Here is a 16,161-nt window from a genome sequence, read left to right as displayed (position 1 = left end):
TCTCTCTCTGTCTCTCTCTCTCGCTTTCCTTTGACCATTTCTTCGCTGCACATTCTCCTGCTGCTACACAAATGCAAGGGGCTCCAGACACAGGGCCGAAATAAGCAGAAGAAGAAAATAAGATAGCCAAAATACACACACTGGCGGAGGGCCACCAGGACACAGCAGCAGAGAGGAGAGACAAGGTGCATAGAAAACTCGGAGGGACAAACAGCAACAGAACAAAGAAGAATGTAGAAAGAGCAGCAGTTAAATTCAGGAAAAAAGCAAAGCCAACTAGCATGCTGTTGAAATGCATGTGTGTTAATGCGAGGAGCGTTACAAATAAGATTGACGAGTTGCAGGCGCAAGTTGCCACATGGGGTTATGCAATAGTAGCTATAACGGAGACCTGGCTTCAAAATGGGCGGAATTGGAAACTAAACAATCCTGGCTACAATGTAATAACATTTGTAGAAGTCGTGTGGGCAGATGTCACATGATCAGGCAGAATCATAGAAATTTACAGCACAGAAGGAGGCCATTCGGCCCATCTTGTCCGTGCCAGCCGACAAAGAGCAATCCACCCAAATCCCACTTTACAGCACTTGGTCCGTAGCCTTGTAGGTTACGGCAGTTCAAGTGCATATCCAAGTACTTTTTAAACGTGATGAGGGTTTCTGCCTCTACCACCCTTTCAGGCAGTGCATTCCAGACCCCCACCATTCACTGGGTGAAAAAATGTCTCCTCAAATTCCCTGTAAACCTCCTACCAATTACTTGAAATCTATTATTGACCCTTCTGCTAAGGGAAATAGGTCCTTCCTATCCACTCTATCTCGGCCCCTCATAATTTTACACACCTCAATTAGGTCTCGCCTCAGCCTCCTGTGTTCCAAAGAAAACAACCCCAGCCTATCCAATCTTTCCTCATAACTAAAATTCCCCAGCCCAGGCAACATCCTCGGAAATCTCCTCTGCACCTTCTCTAGTGCAATCGCATCCTTCTTGTAATGTGGTGACCAGAACTGCACGCGGCACTCTAGCTGCGGCCTAACTAGTGTTTTATACAGTTGAAGCATAACCTCCCCGCTCTTATATTCTACGCCTCGGCTAATAAAGGCAAGTATCCCGTATGCCTGCTTAACCACTTTATCTACCTGTCCTGCTACCTTCAGGGATCTGTGGACATGCACTCCAAGGTCCCGCTGATCTTCTGCATTTCTCAGTGTCCTACCATTTATTGTGTATTCCAACTGAATTCCATTTGCCACTGTTCTGCCCACTAGACGAGTCCATTGATATCTTCCTGCAGTCTACAGCATTCTGTTTCATTATTAACCACACGGCCAATTTTTGTATCATCTGCAAACTTCTTAATCATACTTCCTACATTCAAATCCAAATCATTGATATATACCAGAAAAAGCAAAGGGCCCAGTACTGAGTCGGTGCAGGCTCGATGGGCCGAAATGGCCTCTATCTGCACTGTGGGGTTTCTGTGATTCTGTGAGCCCTGCGGAACCCCACTGGAAACAGCCTTCCGGTCACAAAAACACCCTTCGACCATTACCCTTTGTTTCCTGCCTCTGAGCCAATTTTGGATCCAACTTGCCACTTTGCCTTGGATCCCATGGGCTTTTACTTTCGTGACCAATCTGGCATGCGGGACCTTATCAAAAGCCTTGCTAAAATCCATATAGACTACATCAAAGGCACTACCCTCATCGACCCTCCTTGTTACCTCCTCGAAAAATTGAATTGCGTTAGTCAGACACGACCTTCCGTTAAGAAATCCATGCTGACTGTCCCTGATTAATCCGTGTCTTTCTAAATGAAGATTTCTCCTGTCCCTCAGAACTTTTTCCAATAATTTTCCCACCACCGAGGTTAGGCTGACTGGCCTGTAATTATGCGGTCTATCCCTCTCTCCCTTTTGAAAGAACGGTAGCACGTTAGCAGTCCTCCAGTGGTCGGGCACCACACCTGTAGCCAGAGAGGATTGTAAAATGATGGTGAGAGCCTGTGCTATTTGGTGTCTTACTTCTCTTAAGAGTGTGGGATAGATTTGATGCGGGCCTGGGTATTTGTCCAGTTTGAAAGATGCTACAGCCCTTAAGACTTGGTGTTTGAGCATGTTTATTTGATGTAATATTTGAATAGAAGGCAATGAAGGGTTGGGCTTGTAGTTTGTTTGTGTGGGAGGCAGAGCAGCAAGAAGAGGTGGAGGGGGGGTGGGGGGTTGCGGGAGGAGTAAAATTTGTAAATGTAAATTGAGTGTTGAATACTTGTATGAATGCGTAGAAGAGAAAAAAATGGGCGACAGCTTTAAGTAAAGAGAAAGCCAGCCAGCATATGCCTGCGGCCATACTAGTCTGAATGCGCCCGATCTCGTCTGATCTCTGGAAGCTAAGCAGAGTCAGGCCTGGTTAGTACTTGGATGGGAGACTGCCTGGGAATACCAGGTGCAGTAGGCTTTTGCTGCCGCCACAGGCTGCTCAACGTTTTGCACACACACGCGCACACACTGCTCTTAATCAATCAACATCCTTTTTGCTGCTCTCTCTCTCTCTCTCTGTCTCTCTCTCTCGCTTTCCTTTGACCATTTCTTCGCTGCACATTCTCCTGCTGCTACACAAATGCAAGGGGCTCCAGACACAGGGCCGAAATAAGCAGAAGAAGAAAATAAGATAGCCAAAATACACACACTGGTGGAGGGCCACCAGGACACAGCAGCAGAGAGGAGAGACAAGGTGCATAGAAAACTCGGAGGGACAAACAGCAACAGAACAAAGAAGAATGTAGAAAGAGCAGCAGTTAAATTCAGGAAAAAAGCAAAGCCAACTAGCATGCTGTTGAAATGCATGTGTGTTAATGCGAGGAGTGTTACAAATAAGATTGACGAGTTGCAGGCGCAAGTTGCCACATGGGGTTATGCAATAGTAGCCATAACGGAGACCTGGCTTCAAAATGGGCGGAATTGGAAACTAAACAATCCTGGCTACAATGTAATAACATTTGTCGAAGTCGTGTGGGCAGATGTCACATGATCAGGCAGAATCATAGAAATTTACAGCACAGAAGGAGGCCATTCGGCCCATCTTGTCCGTGCCAGCCGACAAAGAGCAATCCACCCAAATCCCACTTTACAGCACTTGGTCCGTAGCCTTGTAGGTTACGGCAGTTCAAGTGCATATCCAAGTACTTTTTAAACGTGATGAGGGTTTCTGCCTCTACCACCCTTTCAGGCAGTGCATTCCAGACCCCCACCATTCACTGGGTGAAAAAATGTCTCCTCAAATTCCCTGTAAACCTCCTACCAATTACTTGAAATCTATTATTGACCCTTCTGCTAAGGGAAATAGGTCCTTCCTATCCACTCTATCTCGGCCCCTCATAATTTTACACACCTCAATTAGGTCTCGCCTCAGCCTCCTGTGTTCCAAAGAAAACAACCCCAGCCTATCCAATCTTTCCTCATAACTAAAATTCCCCAGCCCAGGCAACATCCTCGGAAATCTCCTCTGCACCTTCTCTAGTGCAATCGCATCCTTCTTGTAATGTGGTGACCAGAACTGCACGCGGCACTCTAGCTGCGGCCTAACTAGTGTTTTATACAGTTGAAGCATAACCTCCCTGCTCTTATATTCTACGCCTCGGCTAATAAAGGCAAGTATCCCGTATGCCTGCTTAACCACTTTATCTACCTGTCCTGCTACCTTCAGGGATCTGTGGACATGCACTCCAAGGTCCCGCTGATCCTCTGCATTTCTCAGTGTCCTACCATTTATTGTGTATTCCAACTGAATTCCATTTGCCACTGTTCTGCCCACTAGACGAGTCCATTGATATCTTCCTGCAGTCTACAGCATTCTGTTTCATTATTAACCACACGGCCAATTTTTGTATCATCTGCAAACTTCTTAATCATACTTCCTACATTCAAATCCAAATCATTGATATATACCAGAAAAAGCAAAGGGCCCAGTACTGAGTCGGTGCAGGCTCGATGGGCCGAAATGGCCTCTATCTGCACTGTGGGGTTTCTGTGATTCTGTGAGCCCTGCGGAACCCCACTGGAAACAGCCTTCCGGTCACAAAAACACCCTTCGACCATTACCCTTTGTTTCCTGCCTCTGAGCCAATTTTGGATCCAACTTGCCACTTTGCCTTGGATCCCATGGGCTTTTACTTTCGTGACCAATCTGGCATGCGGGACCTTATCAAAAGCCTTGCTAAAATCCATATAGACTACATCAAAGGCACTACCCTCATCGACCCTCCTTGTTACCTCCTCGAAAAATTGAATTGCGTTAGTCAGACACGACCTTCCGTTAAGAAATCCATGCTGACTGTCCCTGATTAATCCGTGTCTTTCTAAATGAAGATTTCTCCTGTCCCTCAGAACTTTTTCCAATAATTTTCCCACCACCGAGGTTAGGCTGACTGGCCTGTAATTATGCGGTCTATCCCTCTCTCCCTTTTGAAAGAACGGTAGCACGTTAGCAGTCCTCCAGTGGTCGGGCACCACACCTGTAGCCAGAGAGGATTGTAAAATGATGGTGAGAGCCTGTGCTATTTGGTGTCTTACTTCTCTTAAGAGTGTGGGATAGATTTGATGCGGGCCTGGGTATTTGTCCAGTTTGAAAGATGCTACAGCCCTTAAGACTTGGTGTTTGAGCATGTTTATTTGATGTAATATTTGAATAGAAGGCAATGAAGGGTTGGGCTTGTAGTTTGTTTGTGTGGGAGGCAGAGCAGCAAGAAGAGGTGGAGGGGGGGTGGGGGGTTGCGGGAGGAGTAAAATTTGTAAATGTAAATTGAGTGTTGAATACTTGTATGAATGCGTAGAAGAGAAAAAAATGGGCGACAGCTTTAAGTAAAGAGAAAGCCAGCCAGCATATGCCTACGGCCATACTAGTCTGAATGCGCCCGATCTCGTCTGATCTCTGGAAGCTAAGCAGAGTCAGGCCTGGTTAGTACTTGGATGGGAGACTGCCTGGGAATACCAGGTGCAGTAGGCTTTTGCTGCCGCCACAGGCTGCTCAACGTTTTGCACACACACGCGCACACACTGCTCTTAATCAATCAACATCCTTTTTGCTGCTCTCTCTCTCTCTCTCTGTCTCTCTCTCTCGCTTTCCTTTGACCATTTCTTCGCTGCACATTCTCCTGCTGCTACACAAATGCAAGGGGCTCCAGACACAGGGCCGAAATAAGCAGAAGAAGAAAATAAGATAGCCAAAATACACACACTGGCGGAGGGCCACCAGGACACAGCAGCAGAGAGGAGAGACAAGGTGCATAGAAAACTCGGAGGGACAAACAGCAACAGAACAAAGAAGAATGTAGAAAGAGCAGCAGTTAAATTCAGGAAAAAAGCAAAGCCAACTAGCATGCTGTTGAAATGCATGTGTGTTAATGCGAGGAGCGTTACAAATAAGATTGACGAGTTGCAGGCGCAAGTTGCCACATGGGGTTATGCAATAGTAGCCATAACGGAGACCTGGCTTCAAAATGGGCGGAATTGGAAACTAAACAATCCTGGCTACAATGTAATAACATTTGTAGAAGTCGTGTGGGCAGATGTCACATGATCAGGCAGAATCATAGAAATTTACAGCACAGAAGGAGGCCATTCGGCCCATCTTGTCCGTGCCAGCCGACAAAGAGCAATCCACCCAAATCCCACTTTACAGCACTTGGTCCGTAGCCTTGTAGGTTACGGCAGTTCAAGTGCATATCCAAGTACTTTTTAAACGTGATGAGGGTTTCTGCCTCTACCACCCTTTCAGGCAGTGCATTCCAGACCCCCACCATTCACTGGGTGAAAAAATGTCTCCTCAAATTCCCTGTAAACCTCCTACCAATTACTTGAAATCTATTATTGACCCTTCTGCTAAGGGAAATAGGTCCTTCCTATCCACTCTATCTCGGCCCCTCATAATTTTACACACCTCAATTAGGTCTCGCCTCAGCCTCCTGTGTTCCAAAGAAAACAACCCCAGCCTATCCAATCTTTCCTCATAACTAAAATTCCCCAGCCCAGGCAACATCCTCGGAAATCTCCTCTGCACCTTCTCTCGTGCAATCGCATCCTTCTTGTAATGTGGTGACCAGAACTGCACGCGGCACTCTAGCTGCGGCCTAACTAGTGTTTTATACAGTTGAAGCATAACCTCCCCGCTCTTATATTCTACGCCTCGGCTAATAAAGGCAAGTATCCCGTATGCCTGCTTAACCACTTTATCTACCTGTCCTGCTACCTTCAGGGATCTGTGGACATGCACTCCAAGGTCCCGCTGATCCTCTGCATTTCTCAGTGTCCTACCATTTATTGTGTATTCCAACTGAATTCCATTTGCCACTGTTCTGCCCACTAGACGAGTCCATTGATATCTTCCTGCAGTCTACAGCATTCTGTTTCATTATTAACCACACGGCCAATTTTTGTATCATCTGCAAACTTCTTAATCATACTTCCTACATTCAAATCCAAATCATTGATATATACCAGAAAAAGCAAAGGGCCCAGTACTGAGTCGGTGCAGGCTCGATGGGCCGAAATGGCCTCTATCTGCACTGTGGGGTTTCTGTGATTCTGTGAGCCCTGCGGAACCCCACTGGAAACAGCCTTCCGGTCACAAAAACACCCTTCGACCATTACCCTTTGTTTCCTGCCTCTGAGCCAATTTTGGATCCAACTTGCCACTTTGCCTTGGATCCCATGGGCTTTTACTTTCGTGACCAATCTGGCATGCGGGACCTTATCAAAAGCCTTGCTAAAATCCATATAGACTACATCAAAGGCACTACCCTCATCGACCCTCCTTGTTACCTCCTCGAAAAATTGAATTGCGTTAGTCAGACACGACCTTCCGTTAAGAAATCCATGCTGACTGTCCCTGATTAATCCGTGTCTTTCTAAATGAAGATTTCTCCTGTCCCTCAGAACTTTTTCCAATAATTTTCCCACCACCGAGGTTAGGCTGACTGGCCTGTAATTATGCGGTCTATCCCTCTCTCCCTTTTGAAAGAACGGTAGCACGTTAGCAGTCCTCCAGTGGTCGGGCACCACACCTGTAGCCAGAGAGGATTGTAAAATGATGGTGAGAGCCTGTGCTATTTGGTGTCTTACTTCTCTTAAGAGTGTGGGATAGATTTGATGCGGGCCTGGGTATTTGTGCAGTTTGAAAGATACTACAGCCCTTAAGACTTGGTGTTTGAGCATGTTTATTTGATGTAATATTTGAATAGAAGGCAATGAAGGGTTGGGCTTGTAGTTTGTTTGTGTGGGAGGCAGAGCAGCAAGAAGAGGTGGAGGGGGGGTGGGGGGTTGCGGGAGGAGTAAAATTTGTAAATGTAAATTGAGTGTTGAATACTTGTATGAATGCGTAGAAGAGAAAAAAATGGGCGACAGCTTTAAGTAAAGAGAAAGCCAGCTAGCATATGCCTATGGCCATACTAGTCTGAATGCGCCCGATCTCGTCTGATCTCGGAAGCTAAGCAGAGTCAGGCCTGGTTAGTACTTGGATGGGAGACTGCCTGGGAATACCAGGTGCAGTAGGCTTTTGCTGCCGCCACAGGCTGCTCAACGTTTTGCACACACACGCGCACACACTGCTCTTAATCAATCAACATCCTTTTTGCTGCTCTCTCTCTCTCTCTCTCTCTCTCGCATTCCTTTGACCATTTCTTCGCTGCACATTCTCCTGCTGCTACACAAATGCAAGGGGCTCCAGACACAGGGCCGAAATAAGCAGAAGAAGAAAATAAGATAGCCAAAATACACACACTGGCGGAGGGCCACCAGGACACAGCAACAGAGAGGAGAGACAAGGTGCATAGAAAACTCGGAGGGACAAACAGCAACAGAACAAAGAAGAATGTAGAAAGAGCAGCAGTTAAATTCAGGAAAAAAGCAAAGCCAACTAGCATGCTGTTGAAATGCATGTGTGTTAATGCGAGGAGCGTTACAAATAAGGTTGACGAGTTGCAGGCGCAAGTTGCCACATGGGGTTATGCAATAGTAGCCATAACGGAGACCTGGCTTCAAAATGGGCGGAATTGGAAACTAAACAATCCTGGCTACAATGTAATAACATTTGTAGAAGTCGTGTGGGCAGATGTCACATGATCAGGCAGAATCATAGAAATTTACAGCACAGAAGGAGGCCATTCGGCCCATCTTGTCCGTGCCAGCCGAAAAAGAGCAATCCACCCAAATCCCACTTTACAGCACTTGGTCCGTAGCCTTGTAGGTTACGGCAGTTCAAGTGCATATCCAAGTACTTTTTAAACGTGATGAGGGTTTCTGCCTCTACCACCCTTTCAGGCAGTGCATTCCAGACCCCCACCATTCACTGGGTGAAAAAGTGTCTCCTCAAATTCCCTGTAAACCTCCTACCAATTACTTGAAATCTATTATTGACCCTTCTGCTAAGGGAAATAGGTCCTTCCTATCCACTCTATCTCGGCCCCTCATAATTTTACACACCTCAATTAGGTCTCGCCTCAGCCTCCTGTGTTCCAAAGAAAACAACCCCAGCCTATCCAATCTTTCCTCATAACTAAAATTCCCCAGCCCAGGCAACATCCTCGGAAATCTCCTCTGCACCTTCTCTAGTGCAATCGCATCCTTCTTGTAATGTGGTGACCAGAACTGCACGCGGCACTCTAGCTGCGGCCTAACTAGTGTTTTATACAGTTGAAGCATAACCTCCCCGCTCTTATATTCTACGCCTCGGCTAATAAAGGCAAGTATCCCGTATGCCTGCTTAACCACTTTATCTACCTGTCCTGCTACCTTCAGGGATCTGTGGACATGCACTCCAAGGTCCTGCTGATCCTCTGCATTTCTCAGTGTCCTACCATTTATTGTGTATTCCAACTGAATTCCATTTGCCACTGTTCTGCCCACTAGACGAGTCCATTGATATCTTCCTGCAGTCTACAGCATTCTGTTTCATTATTAACCACACGGCCAATTTTTGTATCATCTGCAAACTTCTTAATCATACTTCCTACATTCAAATCCAAATCATTGATATATACCAGAAAAAGCAAAGGGCCCAGTACTGAGTCGGTGCAGGCTCGATGGGCCGAAATGGCCTCTATCTGCACTGTGGGGTTTCTGTGATTCTGTGAGCCCTGCGGAACCCCACTGGAAACAGCCTTCCGGTCACAAAAACACCCTTCGACCATTACCCTTTGTTTCCTGCCTCTGAGCCAATTTTGGATCCAACTTGCCACTTTGCCTTGGATCCCATGGGCTTTTACTTTCGTGACCAATCTGGCATGCGGGACCATATCAAAAGCCTTGCTAAAATCCATATAGACTACATCAAAGGCACTACCCTCATCGACCCTCCTTGTTACCTCCTCGAAAAATTGAATTGCGTTAGTCAGACACGACCTTCCGTTAAGAAATCCATGCTGACTGTCCCTGATTAATCCGTGTCTTTCTAAATGAAGATTTCTCCTGTCCCTCAGAACTTTTTCCAATAATTTTCCCACCACCGAGGTTAGGCTGACTGGCCTGTAATTATGCGGTCTATCCCTCTCTCCCTTTTGAAAGAACGGTAGCACGTTAGCAGTCCTCCAGTGGTCGGGCACCACACCTGTAGCCAGAGAGGATTGTAAAATGATGGTGAGAGCCTGTGCTATTTGGTGTCTTACTTCTCTTAAGAGTGTGGGATAGATTTGATGCGGGCCTGGGTATTTGTCCAGTTTGAAAGATACTACAGCCCTTAAGACTTGGTGTTTGAGCATGTTTATTTGATGTAATATTTGAATAGAAGGCAATGAAGGGTTGGGCTTGTAGTTTGTTTGTGTGGGAGGCAGAGCAGCAAGAAGAGGTGGAGGGGGGGTGGGGGGTTGCGGGAGGAGTAAAATTTGTAAATGTAAATTGAGTGTTGAATACTTGTATGAATGCGTAGAAGAGAAAAAAATGGGCGACAGCTTTAAGTAAAGAGAAAGCCAGCCAGCATATGCCTACGGCCATACTAGTCTGAATGCGCCCGATCTCGTCTGATCTCGGAAGCTAAGCAGAGTCAGGCCTGGTTAGTACTTGGATGGGAGACTGCCTGGGAATACCAGGTGCAGTAGGCTTTTGCTGCCGCCACAGGCTGCTCAACGTTTTGCACACACACGCGCACACACTGCTCTTAATCAATCAACATCCTTTTTGCTGCTCTCTCTCTCTCTCTCTGTCTCTCTCGCTTTCCTTTGACCATTTCTTCGCTGCACATTCTCCTGCTGCTACACAAATGCAAGGGGCTCCAGACACAGGGCCGAAATAAGCAGAAGAAGAAAATAAGATAGCCAAAATACACACACTGGCGGAGGGCCACCAGGACACAGCAGCAGAGAGGAGAGACAAGGTGCATAGAAAACTCGGAGGGACAAACAGCAACAGAACAAAGAAGAATGTCGAAAGAGCAGCAGTTAAATTCAGGAAAAAAGCAAAGCCAACTAGCATGCTGTTGAAATGCATGTGTGTTAATGCGAGGAGTGTTACAAATAAGATTGACGAGTTGCAGGCGCAAGTTGCCACATGGGGTTATGCAATAGTAGCCATAACGGAGACCTGGCTTCAAAATGGGCGGAATTGGAAACTAAACAATCCTGGCTACAATGTAATAACATTTGTAGAAGTCGTGTGGGCAGATGTCACATGATCAGGCAGAATCATAGAAATTTACAGCACAGAAGGAGGCCATTCGGCCCATCTTGTCCGTGCCAGCCGACAAAGAGCAATCCACCCAAATCCCACTTTACAGCACTTGGTCCGTAGCCTTGTAGGTTACGGCAGTTCAAGTGCATATCCAAGTACTTTTTAAACGTGATGAGGGTTTCTGCCTCTACCACCCTTTCAGGCAGTGCATTCCAGACCCCCACCATTCACTGGGTGAAAAAATGTCTCCTCAAATTCCCTGTAAACCTCCTACCAATTACTTGAAATCTATTATTGACCCTTCTGCTAAGGGAAATAGGTCCTTCCTATCCACTCTATCTCGGCCCCTCATAATTTTACACACCTCAATTAGGTCTCGCCTCAGCCTCCTGTGTTCCAAAGAAAACAACCCCAGCCTATCCAATCTTTCCTCATAACTAAAATTCCCCAGCCCAGGCAACATCCTCGGAAATCTCCTCTGCACCTTCTCTCGTGCAATCGCATCCTTCTTGTAATGTGGTGACCAGAACTGCACGCGGCACTCTAGCTGCGGCCTAACTAGTGTTTTATACAGTTGAAGCATAACCTCCCCGCTCTTATATTCTACGCCTCGGCTAATAAAGGCAAGTATCCCGTATGCCTGCTTAACCACTTTATCTACCTGTCCTGCTACCTTCAGGGATCTGTGGACATGCACTCCAAGGTCCCGCTGATCCTCTGCATTTCTCAGTGTCCTACCATTTATTGTGTATTCCAACTGAATTCCATTTGCCACTGTTCTGCCCACTAGACGAGTCCATTGATATCTTCCTGCAGTCTACAGCATTCTGTTTCATTATTAACCACACGGCCAATTTTTGTATCATCTGCAAACTTCTTAATCATACTTCCTACATTCAAATCCAAATCATTGATATATACCAGAAAAAGCAAAGGGCCCAGTACTGAGTCGGTGCAGGCTCGATGGGCCGAAATGGCCTCTATCTGCACTGTGGGGTTTCTGTGATTCTGTGAGCCCTGCGGAACCCCACTGGAAACAGCCTTCCGGTCACAAAAACACCCTTCGACCATTACCCTTTGTTTCCTGCCTCTGAGCCAATTTTGGATCCAACTTGCCACTTTGCCTTGGATCCCATGGGCTTTTACTTTCGTGACCAATCTGGCATGCGGGACCTTATCAAAAGCCTTGCTAAAATCCATATAGACTACATCAAAGGCACTACCCTCATCGACCCTCCTTGTTACCTCCTCGAAAAATTGAATTGCGTTAGTCAGACACGACCTTCCGTTAAGAAATCCATGCTGACTGTCCCTGATTAATCCGTGTCTTTCTAAATGAAGATTTCTCCTGTCCCTCAGAACTTTTTCCAATAATTTTCCCACCACCGAGGTTAGGCTGACTGGCCTGTAATTATGCGGTCTATCCCTCTCTCCCTTTTGAAAGAACGGTAGCACGTTAGCAGTCCTCCAGTGGTCGGGCACCACACCTGTAGCCAGAGAGGATTGTAAAATGATGGTGAGAGCCTGTGCTATTTGGTGTCTTACTTCTCTTAAGAGTGTGGGATAGATTTGATGCGGGCCTGGGTATTTGTCCAGTTTGAAAGATGCTACAGCCCTTAAGACTTGGTGTTTGAGCATGTTTATTTGATGTAATATTTGAATAGAAGGCAATGAAGGGTTGGGCTTGTAGTTTGTTTGTGTGGGAGGCAGAGCAGCAAGAAGAGGTGGAGGGGGGGTGGGGGGTTGCGGGAGGAGTAAAATTTGTAAATGTAAATTGAGTGTTGAATACTTGTATGAATGCGTAGAAGAGAAAAAAATGGGCGACAGCTTTAAGTAAAGAGAAAGCCAGCCAGCATATGCCTACGGCCATACTAGTCTGAATGCGCCCGATCTCGTCTGATCTCTGGAAGCTAAGCAGAGTCAGGCCTGGTTAGTACTTGGATGGGAGACTGCCTGGGAATACCAGGTGCAGTAGGCTTTTGCTGCCGCCACAGGCTGCTCAACGTTTTGCACACACACGCGCACACACTGCTCTTAATCAATCAACATCCTTTTTGCTGCTCTCTCTCTCTCTCTCTGTCTCTCTCTCTCGCTTTCCTTTGACCATTTCTTCGCTGCACATTCTCCTGCTGCTACACAAATGCAAGGGGCTCCAGACACAGGGCCGAAATAAGCAGAAGAAGAAAATAAGATAGCCAAAATACACACACTGGTGGAGGGCCACCAGGACACAGCAGCAGAGAGGAGAGACAAGGTGCATAGAAAACTCGGAGGGACAAACAGCAACAGAACAAAGAAGAATGTAGAAAGAGCAGCAGTTAAATTCAGGAAAAAAGCAAAGCCAACTAGCATGCTGTTGAAATGCATGTGTGTTAATGCGAGGAGTGTTACAAATAAGATTGACGAGTTGCAGGCGCAAGTTGCCATATGGGGTTATGCAATAGTAGCCATAACGGAGACCTGGCTTCAAAATGGGTGGAATTGGAAACTAAACAATCCTGGCTACAATGTAATAACATTTGTAGAAGTCGTGTGGGCAGATGTCACATGATCAGGCAGAATCATAGAAATTTACAGCACAGAAGGAGGCCATTCGGCCCATCTTGTCCGTGCCAGCCGACAAAGAGCAATCCACCCAAATCCCACTTTACAGCACTTGGTCCGTAGCCTTGTAGGTTACGGCAGTTCAAGTGCATATCCAAGTACTTTTTAAACGTGATGAGGGTTTCTGCCTCTACCACCCTTTCAGGCAGTGCATTCCAGACCCCCACCATTCACTGGGTGAAAAAATGTCTCCTCAAATTCCCTGTAAACCTCCTACCAATTACTTGAAATCTATTATTGACCCTTCTGCTAAGGGAAATAGGTCCTTCCTATCCACTCTATCTCGGCCCCTCATAATTTTACACACCTCAATTAGGTCTCGCCTCAGCCTCCTGTGTTCCAAAGAAAACAACCCCAGCCTATCCAATCTTTCCTCATAACTAAAATTCCCCAGCCCAGGCAACATCCTCGGAAATCTCCTCTGCACCTTCTCTCGTGCAATCGCATCCTTCTTGTAATGTGGTGACCAGAACTGCACGCGGCACTCTAGCTGCGGCCTAACTAGTGTTTTATACAGTTGAAGCATAACCTCCCCGCTCTTATATTCTACGCCTCGGCTAATAAAGGCAAGTATCCCGTATGCCTGCTTAACCACTTTATCTACCTGTCCTGCTACCTTCAGGGATCTGTGGACATGCACTCCAAGGTCCCGCTGATCCTCTGCATTTCTCAGTGTCCTACCATTTATTGTGTATTCCAACTGAATTCCATTTGCCACTGTTCTGCCCACTAGACGAGTCCATTGATATCTTCCTGCAGTCTACAGCATTCTGTTTCATTATTAACCACACGGCCAATTTTTGTATCATCTGCAAACTTCTTAATCATACTTCCTACATTCAAATCCAAATCATTGATATATACCAGAAAAAGCAAAGGGCCCAGTACTGAGTCGGTGCAGGCTCGATGGGCCGAAATGGCCTCTATCTGCACTGTGGGGTTTCTGTGATTCTGTGAGCCCTGCGGAACCCCACTGGAAACAGCCTTCCGGTCACAAAAACACCCTTCGACCATTACCCTTTGTTTCCTGCCTCTGAGCCAATTTTGGATCCAACTTGCCACTTTGCCTTGGATCCCATGGGCTTTTACTTTCGTGACCAATCTGGCATGCGGGACCTTATCAAAAGCCTTGCTAAAATCCATATAGACTACATCAAAGGCACTACCCTCATCGACCCTCCTTGTTACCTCCTCGAAAAATTGAATTGCGTTAGTCAGACACGACCTTCCGTTAAGAAATCCATGCTGACTGTCCCTGATTAATCCGTGTCTTTCTAAATGAAGATTTCTCCTGTCCCTCAGAACTTTTTCCAATAATTTTCCCACCACCGAGGTTAGGCTGACTGGCCTGTAATTATGCGGTCTATCCCTCTCTCCCTTTTGAAAGAACGGTAGCACGTTAGCAGTCCTCCAGTGGTCGGGCACCACACCTGTAGCCAGAGAGGATTGTAAAATGATGGTGAGAGCCTGTGCTATTTGGTGTCTTACTTCTCTTAAGAGTGTGGGATAGATTTGATGCGGGCCTGGGTATTTGTCCAGTTTGAAAGATGCTACAGCCCTTAAGACTTGGTGTTTGAGCATGTTTATTTGATGTAATATTTGAATAGAAGGCAATGAAGGGTTGGGCTTGTAGTTTGTTTGTGTGGGAGGCAGAGCAGCAAGAAGAGGTGGAGGGGGGGTGGGGGGTTGCGGGAGGAGTAAAATTTGTAAATGTAAATTGAGTGTTGAATACTTGTATGAATGCGTAGAAGAGAAAAAAATGGGCGACAGCTTTAAGTAAAGAGAAAGCCAGCCAGCATATGCCTACGGCCATACTAGTCTGAATGCGCCCGATCTCGTCTGATCTCGGAAGCTAAGCAGAGTCAGGCCTGGTTAGTACTTGGATGGGAGACTGCCTGGGAATACCAGGTGCAGTAGGCTTTTGCTGCCGCCACAGGCTGCTCAACGTTTTGCACACACACGCGCACACACTGCTCTTAATCAATCAACATCCTTTTTGCTGCTCTCTCTCTCTCTCTCTGTCTCTCTCTCTCGCTTTCCTTTGACCATTTCTTCGCTGCACATTCTCCTGCTGCTACACAAATGCAAGGGGCTCCAGACACAGGGCCGAAATAAGCAGAAGAAGAAAATAAGATAGCCAAAATACACACACTGGCGGAGGGCCACCAGGACACAGCAGCAGAGAGGAGAGACAAGGTGCATAGAAAACTCGGAGGGACAAACAGCAACAGAACAAAGAAGAATGTAGAAAGAGCAGCAGTTAAATTCAGGAAAAAAGCAAAGCCAACTAGCATGCTGTTGAAATGCATGTGTGTTAATGCGAGGAGCGTTACAAATAAGATTGACGAGTTGCAGGCGCAAGTTGCCACATGGGGTTATGCAATAGTAGCTATAACGGAGACCTGGCTTCAAAATGGGCGGAATTGGAAACTAAACAATCCTGGCTACAATGTAATAACATTTGTAGAAGTCGTGTGGGCAGATGTCACATGATCAGGCAGAATCATAGAAATTTACAGCACAGAAGGAGGCCATTCGGCCCATCTTGTCCGTGCCAGCCGACAAAGAGCAATCCACCCAAATCCCACTTTACAGCACTTGGTCCGTAGCCTTGTAGGTTACGGCAGTTCAAGTGCATATCCAAGTACTTTTTAAACGTGATGAGGGTTTCTGCCTCTACCACCCTTTCAGGCAGTGCATTCCAGACCCCCACCATTCACTGGGTGAAAAAATGTCTCCTCAAATTCCCTGTAAACCTCCTACCAATTACTTGAAATCTATTATTGACCCTTCTGCTAAGGGAAATAGGTCCTTCCTATCCACTCTATCTCGGCCCCTCATAATTTTACACACCTCAATTAGGTCTCGCCTCAGCCTCCTGTGTTCCAAAGAAAACAACCCCA

General features: G+C 46.5%; 3 non-coding genes and 3 pseudogenes across 3 annotated transcripts; all 6 read left to right on the top strand.

Moving 5' to 3' along the window:
• The first annotated feature begins 2,336 nt into the window (after positions 1-2,336).
• LOC147104091 (5S ribosomal RNA) lies at positions 2,337-2,456 on the top strand (annotated as a pseudogene).
• A 2,427-nt stretch (positions 2,457-4,883) lies between these two features.
• LOC147104090 (5S ribosomal RNA) lies at positions 4,884-5,003 on the top strand (annotated as a pseudogene).
• A 2,427-nt stretch (positions 5,004-7,430) lies between these two features.
• LOC147104089 (5S ribosomal RNA) lies at positions 7,431-7,549 on the top strand. The gene has a single exon (XR_015072789.1). It is a non-coding gene; the product is annotated as a 5S ribosomal RNA (ribosomal RNA).
• Positions 7,550-9,970: 2,421 nt separating this feature from the next.
• LOC147104088 (5S ribosomal RNA) lies at positions 9,971-10,089 on the top strand. The gene has a single exon (XR_015072716.1). It is a non-coding gene; the product is annotated as a 5S ribosomal RNA (ribosomal RNA).
• A 2,423-nt stretch (positions 10,090-12,512) lies between these two features.
• On the top strand, positions 12,513-12,632 carry LOC147104087 (5S ribosomal RNA; annotated as a pseudogene).
• A 2,427-nt stretch (positions 12,633-15,059) lies between these two features.
• LOC147104086 (5S ribosomal RNA) lies at positions 15,060-15,178 on the top strand. Its single transcript, XR_015072715.1, has one exon. It is a non-coding gene; the product is annotated as a 5S ribosomal RNA (ribosomal RNA).
• Positions 15,179-16,161: the final 983 nt, after the last annotated feature.

This window comes from Somniosus microcephalus, chromosome 19 (assembly GCF_052327205.1).
Source record: "Somniosus microcephalus isolate GS21.2 chromosome 19, FLI_Smic_1.0, whole genome shotgun sequence".
Lineage (NCBI taxonomy): Eukaryota > Metazoa > Chordata > Chondrichthyes > Squaliformes > Somniosidae > Somniosus > Somniosus microcephalus.
The sequence above is the reverse complement of the archived record's forward strand: the minus strand, read 5'-3'. Positions and strand labels throughout refer to the sequence as shown.